Source organism: Erigeron canadensis, chromosome 3 (genome assembly GCF_010389155.1).
Source record: "Erigeron canadensis isolate Cc75 chromosome 3, C_canadensis_v1, whole genome shotgun sequence".
NCBI classification, from domain to species: domain Eukaryota; kingdom Viridiplantae; phylum Streptophyta; class Magnoliopsida; order Asterales; family Asteraceae; genus Erigeron; species Erigeron canadensis.
In genome coordinates, this window is record NC_057763.1 from 18,298,382 (window position 1) to 18,306,566 (window position 8,185).

Genomic DNA, 8,185 nt, shown 5'->3' on the forward strand with positions numbered 1-8,185 from the left:
TAAAGTCGGTTAAATTTTTGATTGCAGGAAATAACCATCTGTGTATGGATACTCGATTCCGGGTGTTCAAAACACATGACTGGCAATAAATCATTGCTCAAGAATTTTGTTGAAAGATTCATGGGAACTGTTCGTTTCGGAAACAACAATTTCGCTCCAATTCTAGGTTATGGAGATATTGAAAGAAACGGAATTGTCATCAAGAAAGTTCATTATGTTGAAGGCCTGAGTCATAACTTGTTCAGTGTTGGACAGTTCTGTGACAACAATCTTCAAGTTCTTTTTCGACAATCTCTGTGCAAAGTCCAAACTCTAGATGGAATTGATATCCTATGCGGAGATCGTGTAGATAATCTTTTCACAGTTAATCTTGATGATAACCAACCAACTGATAATATCTGTCTTGTTTCAAAAGCTACGTCGAAAAATTCTTGGTTGTGGCATAGATAGCTTTCTCACTTGAATTATCAAACCATCAATGCTTTAGTCAACAAACAACTTGTTGAAGGCTTGCCTGACTACAAATATGAGAGTGAGCATGTCTGTCCTTCTTGTGCAGTTGGGAAGATCAAGAGAACTTCTCATAAACCAAAGAAAACTCCACACACTTTGGAACCTCTTCATTTGCTTCACATGGATCTTTGTGGGCCTATGAAAGTACAAAGCAGAAATGGGAAGAGATATATTCTGGTTATCATTGATGATTATTCAAGATACACTTGGGTCAAGTTTCTTGCTTCAAAAGATGAAACAACTCAAATTTTGATCGATTTCATCACTTCCACTCAAGTGAATCTTCAACTACCAGTCTGTTATATTCGTTCGGATAACGGTACTGAGTTCAAAAATGCCATCTTCAATGAATTTTGCAAATCAAAAGGCATTACTCACCAATTCTCTACTGTCCGAACCCCGCAACAAAATGGTGTTGTTGAAAGGAGAAACCGTACGCTGGTGGAAGCAGCAAGAACAATGCTTGCTTATTCCAAGTTACCATCAAACATGTGGGCTAAAGCTGTTGACACTGCCTGTCATACTCAAAATCGGTCCATCATCAATCAGCGTCATGAGAAGACTCCTTATGAGGTTATTAACAAACGCAAACCCAACATCAATTACTTCCATATTTTTGGGTGTGTCTGTTATACTTTGAATGATCGGGAAAATGTTGGAAAGTTTGAAAGGAAAGGTGACGAAGGTTACTTTGTTGGTTACTCAAAGACATCGATTGCATATCGCATCTTCAATCGTCGAACAAACACGATTCAAGAAACCATGAATGTTTGGTTTGATGAGATGTCTGGCATGATATTTGAACAAGAAAGTTTGCTACCAACAATTAATGATCCAAGTACTTCAAGTGCTTCCTCAAGGACGTCTACCTTAGCCTCAAAATTCAAGAAATATCCAACTCCAACAAGTGAAGAGCTAGATATTCTTTTCGAAGAATTCTACAACTCAAAACCGATTCAAGAAAAGGAACCTCAAGTCATCAATGGACCAATTCCGAACAATGACCCCATTCAAACAAATGAATCAGTTCCTGACAACAATCATGAATCATCCTCAAATTCTGCAGAGCAAGAACAAACACCTTCGAGAGATATTTATTCTCAAAAGAATGTTCAAGAACAACCTTCTCAAATCACCCAAACAACAAATCCATCAAATACTCCAAATGTGTATGTGCCACTGGATTTTGATCATCCAAATTTCGAAGAAAGAGTTCTTCCAAGCTATGATTCTATTGCTCAACAGAACTCAGGATTTAATGATGATAATGTTGACATTCATCAACAAGATCTTCTTCCTCATGACAACAAGTGGTCACGTATGCGCAAAGATCATCCTACAGAACAGATCATCGGAGATCCACAAGCTGGTGTTTCTACCCATACTACAGTCAATGAGTGTCTTGTTGCACTTTCACTGAGTAACATTGAACCCAAAACCGTCTCTGAAGCTCTTTGTGATCCAGAGTGGGTTAAAGCAATGCAAGATGAATTAGCTCAGTTTGAGAGACTGAAGGTATGGAGATTGGTTCCAAATCCAAGGAAAGAAGAACCAATTCGCACCAAGTGGATTTTCAAGAACAAGAAGGATGAAAATTGAGTTGTAGTAAGGAACAAAGCTAGATTGGTTGCAAAGGGTTACTGCCAACAACCTGGTGTGGATTTCGACGAAACTTTCGCTCCTGTTGCAAGAATGGAGGCCATTCGTATTTTCTTAGCTTATGCCGCATTCAGAAACTTCACTGTGTTTCAAATGGATGTGAAGACAGCATTCTTGAATGGAGAACTCAAAGAAGAAGTTTACGTGGAGCAACCTGAAGGTTTTGTTGATCCTAAGAAGCCAAACCATGTCTACAGGTTAGACAAAGCTCTCTATGGTTTAAAGCAGGAACCCCGAGCATGGTATGATTCCTTATCTACTTTCTTACTCAAAGGAGGCTTTACCAAAGGTACTATTGACCCTACCCTGTTTATTCGTAAGCAAGGTAAGCATGTTTTACTTGTCCAAATGTATGTTGATGACATTATTTTTGGGTCAACCAGTCAATCTTTTTGTCGAAATTTTTCATCTCTAATGGTTAATCATTTTGAAATGAGCATTATTGGGGAAATGAATTACTTTTTGGGTCTACAAATCAAACAATTACCAACTGGTATTTTTATATCACAAGGTAAGTACATAAAAGATATGTTGAAAAAGTTTGAAATGACTACTTGTACTTCAATTTCAACCCCAATGGCTGCTCGTACAAACATTAATGCTGATAAAAATGGGAAACCATTTGACCAAAAGAGGTATAGAAGCATGATTGGTTCGTTGTTGTAATTTACAGCATCTCGCCCAGATATAATGTTTGCAACATGTATGTGTGCTAGGTATCAAGCCGCTCCGACTGATTTACATTACCAAGCTGTGAAACGAATTTTTCGTTATCTAAAGGGTACACCCAATCTTGGTCTCTGGTATCCAAGGGATACTGGATTCAATTTAACTGCCTATTCAGATGCAGATCATGCAGGTTGTAAGCTTGATCGCAAGAGCACATCTGGTACTTTACAATTCTTTGGGGATAAGATTGTAAGTTGGTCATCCAAGAAGCAAAATTATGTATCACTGTCAACAGCAGAAGCTGAATATGTGGTTGCTGCTAGTTGCTGTGCTCAAGTGTTATGGATGAAAACACAACTTACCGACTATGGTCTGAAATATGATCGTGTCCCTATCTATTGTGATTCACAAAGTGCCATTGCAATTGCTGTCAACTCAGTCAATCACTCACGCTCAAAGCACATTGATGTGAGATATCATTTTCTCAAAGATCATGTTGAGAAAGGTGACATCGAACTCTACTTCGTGGGAACTAACTACCAACTCGCTGATTTGTTCACAAAACCACTGGACGAAAAGAGGTTTAATTTCTTAATCTCTAAACTTGGTATGCTAAATCTTGATCCTTAATTACCTTTACCATGGAAGGAATTCTTGATTCATTTTTCAAAAATTATAAAAATTGAAAAATCAAAAATCAAATACAAAAATATAAAATTTTGAAAAATAACAAAAAGATTTTCTTAAATTTTTTTTCTTTTTATTTATAAGTGGCTTGCATATATTCTGTATACAACCCGTTCTTCATTAAACTATTTATTTTAAAAAAAAAATTGGTTTACATATACTCTGTATGTAACCCGTGTTTAAATGCTGTATTTATTACTTAGTGGCTTATGCACACTCAGTGTATAACCCGTGCTCATTTGTGTTATTTATTTTATAAATAGCTTGCATATACTCTGTATGCAACCAAATTTTAAAAAGAAAAATTATTTATGTTTCAAAATTGAAATTAATTCATGTTGGTATACATATAAATTGATATAGGATAACGTGGAATTGAACGCCCTTGTGTACTTCCAAGTGGTCTTATATGAATGTATATGTGTAATACCAGATGTTGATTGCAATTTTGTTACACCTGTTTCAAAAAACTCTCAATTGTTGATATGAGAAGCAAAGGATTGAACGACTTTGTGTACTCCTGAGTTATCTCATCTTGAACAATTGATTGAGTTCACTTTTCATAAAACCTGTTTTGATTTCATACAAATCATTTTTGCTCCACCTTTTTCTATGAAAATCTTTTTGCTCTATCTTTGTATAGATTAAGGGGGAGTTTGTGATTTCAAATCTCTTCACAACTTTAAATGTGTTGTTTAAAAATTTTTTTTTAAACCTTTGGATTGGTTTTGGTCAATTCAATTTCTTGAAAAATTCTGATAAGAAACCAAAACGATCTCTTTTAGATCGTTTCAGTTTTGGTGAAACCAAAACGATCTCTTTTTAGATCGTTTCAGCTCTTTGATTCCAAAACGATCTAAATTAGATCGTTTCACCTACAAGTTTCCAAAACGATCTCTTTTTAGATCGTTCTACCTTTCATTCCTTTCAAGATCGTTTCACTTCCTAATTCCTTTTAGATCGTTTCATTTCCAATCCTAAAACGATCTTCATTTAGATCGTTTCAACCAAGTATTTTGGCGGGAAAAATATTTTTTGCTCCTATGATCATAATATCCAAAGTTTACATGAAATCCAAAGTTTCGTGAGAACATTTTTCGGTGCGAAAAATTTGGAGGGAAAACCTGAAATTCAAAAATTCTCAAATTTCATTCTTCATTTCAATTTCAAACACAAATACCTTTCATTTCATTTCACCCTTTGCTAAACAAAATGTCATATCCAAGGTTTTTAAATTCAGTCAAAAAATGATTTCGTCTTCAATTTGTGGTTAACTTCCTCTCCCGAGACACCTACTTTATCCGAAGTAAAACTTCATAAAGATGGACTGTGTTCATGTTGTTCGTCGAAACCTTATCCAAGTCCCTGTCAAGTAATGAAGATATTGATTCATTCAACTGCAACTAAAAATGTCAAGTTTCAAGAGGAAATAGTCACATTACAAGCTAAGAATGTTAAACTTCAAGAAGAAGTGATTGCTTTTCAAACAAAGAATGCTCAACTGCAAGATGAGAATAGAAGCCTACAAGATACGAATACCGATCTTGAATCTTGCAGCATTGGTCATCTAAATGATTTTGTGAATTTAACAACAAAACATTCAAAGCTTCTTAAGAGTTATAAGTTGAAGACAAATGAGATGCAATCTCAAATTTCTACATTGACAAATGAGTTGCAAAGCTCACTTCAAAGGCTTGATGAACACATTGTGGAAAGTCAAATGAAAGAAGTTGTCTTGATACAAACCATTCCAAATCTTCAACATGAGTTGCAAGATAAGACAACTATTTTATTAAGCAAGGAGAGAGAAGTCTTCAAAGACTTTAACAAAGTTGAGATGGATGATACTGAAAGTGATAATGAATCAGTGTATCATGATACAAGTCCAGAATTTCCAACTAAACTTGATGATCCAAAGAAAGTTTACACTGAGTCAATCCCAAAGAGCTCAAAGATCAAAGTTTCATTACCTGCTGAACGTAAAGCTTCTCAATTTACCAGCTATGCCTTATTCAAGGATAGAAAGTATTCTTCGAAGCCTACTATTGATGGAACACAGTCTCTCATTCCATTCTTATCATTTGAAGACAACTCTCAATTCCTTTCCTAAGAAAAAGCTCAGTGGACAAAGACTAAGCCAAAGTCAGTTTATAAGCCCAAGTCAACTGAGTGAAGGACATTCAAATATTCACTTTGGGAGTTATTTGATCTTGCACCAAAACCATTTGCAGTGCAAAAAGTGAATGTCTTTGCTTCTCCACTACTCCCACGGAAAATTCACTTTTCCTCAACACCAAGTTTTTATCCTCCGTGGAGTGCAAATTATATTCGTCGAATCGATGACACGTACATTTTGAATGCCAAGACAAAAACCGTTGGGCCTACACTAAAATGGGTCCCAAAGGTTGTTTGTAAGTGATTCGATGAATATGGCTTATACACATGTCAGTGTATAACCCGGGCTAAAGATATTGTTTATTGGACTACTACTTCATAATGGTTGATTCTCCAGTTTCGACTTCAAAGAGACATGATGAACATGTAGCCACACATTCATCATGAGGGGAAGAAAGATAACAATGAAGTCGGAACAAGTGTACAAGTGTGTGTGCTTTATTAAAATTTGATGGGGAGAAAAAAGAATTCATCAGTTGAGGGGAAGAAAAATTGATTGATGATAAGGATGAACCCCTAAATTGATTCTTTGAAGATAGTTATCGCTAACGTGGTGGGTACGCCGTGGGTACACCCTATACATAAGCGTCGGTGGTACGCAAATATGATTGTTTGATCGAGGGGAAGTTTGTGATGAAGAAGAATGTTTGTCTAAATGCTTCAAGAGAGAGATTCATTAATCAAGGGGAAGTGTGACAAAGTTAAGATTGTCAAGAAGATGCTTTCATGTTCAAATCTAAAAGAGCCAAGATCAAGCTTCCGCAAAGTGTTTTAAAAGCTCAAGAGCCAAATCCATTTTCCGCAGTGCATTTACTCTGAAAAGATTAGTTTGATGGAAGATCTTGAAGACAATGAAAAAGCTTCGAAGACCTTCATCAACAAATTCGTATTTAAAGACATTGAATTACATTTCAACACCAAGGGGAAGAATGTTAGACCTAAAAATGGTGTTAAAATGTAATATTTTAGAGATGGAAGGGGCATTAGTGAAATCTTAGATTTATTGTATAAATACCCCCTTCCACACCTAATTTGTAAGACTTTTACCATTTTCTTAATTAAAAAACACACACATTCCACACATTTTCTCTCTAATCTTCATCCCTAACCTCCATACACACACAAACACCTTTTCACACACAAACTCCATAAATTGCACAAATCTAGCTTAAAATTGCTTGTTACATCTTCAGATACCCCTAGTAATTTCCGCATTATTAGAGGTCTCAAAGGTAAAAGAAACGGTCGTGGATACCGGCAGCGAGTGTAATGTCCTATACGAAGAAGTATTCTGGAAACTAAACCCTTTGTCACGAATGAACTTCGGAAAGGCAGGAACTTCTGTCCAAGGATACTCCGGCGACTCAGCTGAACCATTAGGAAAGTTATCTGTGCAAACAACGATTGGAAAGGGACATTGGAAACGAAAGGAGAAAATCATGTTTACAGTAGTCAGCGGAACTTCATGTAAGGTACCCTATTGTTGCGTGGATCTTAATAAGACGTGATTCGTTATGTCAAAAGTGCAGAATCCTCTTGAGATAACTAGATTGCCATTGCCTTCCGTCGATTAATGAGCAATTAACCAACCTAAGCAGATGCACAAGGCTTGTAGTTCGTGTAGGAGATCACACGAAGGAATAATTAACCTTAATTCGTAATTTCGTGCATATCTTCTAAGATTTACCAAACGATTAACCAAATTCCGTAGATTAGGTCTTGTATTTATACTAGTTATGTATTGGATCGTATGGGCTTAGGCCTTAATCGAAGATTAGGCCCGAAACAATAAACCAATCGACTTGCCTCGTGCTGATGTCAACACGAGGTTGTTCCTTCATACTGATGACGTCAGCACGAGGGATGACCATTTGGCTCTTTGTTTAGCTTCGTTTGGCTCGTACATAACATCCAATCATCGTTTAAGTGTTCTATGACACTTATAAACCTTGGTTCTATGTTCTTGTACCTGCCAAACAATATATAACACACAAACACAATACAAAACATAAACAGATATAATATTGAAGTTCAAAACGTAATCATTAAATATCAACACAAGTTCATATTTAAATGATTACAAACATAGTTCTTAAAACATAAACAATAATCAAATCTACGTTGCGATTGTCACAACGAATCTGCATCTACAGACTCCCCCTTGACGATTGCAACTAGATCTCTTTAAAGTCTTCGAACTTGAACTTCAAAGCTATCCATTGAACAAAAGTCTTGTGCTATTCGCATGAATTCTCTCTTGCAAACAATGTGCGAGAGTGTTGCGATAGCGCTTTTCTTCAACTCTCCAAAATTCCACTGGTAAACAAGGTATATCCAAAAGTCTTCTCTGATCACCTCTTTACAAGTTGACAACCTGCATTTGATCATACATGCGTAGCAACATTTGTTCCTGTGAATCATCAACAAACATTTGTGCTTCGCCTGACTTGATATCTATTTGCCAAAATGTCATCTCTATCAG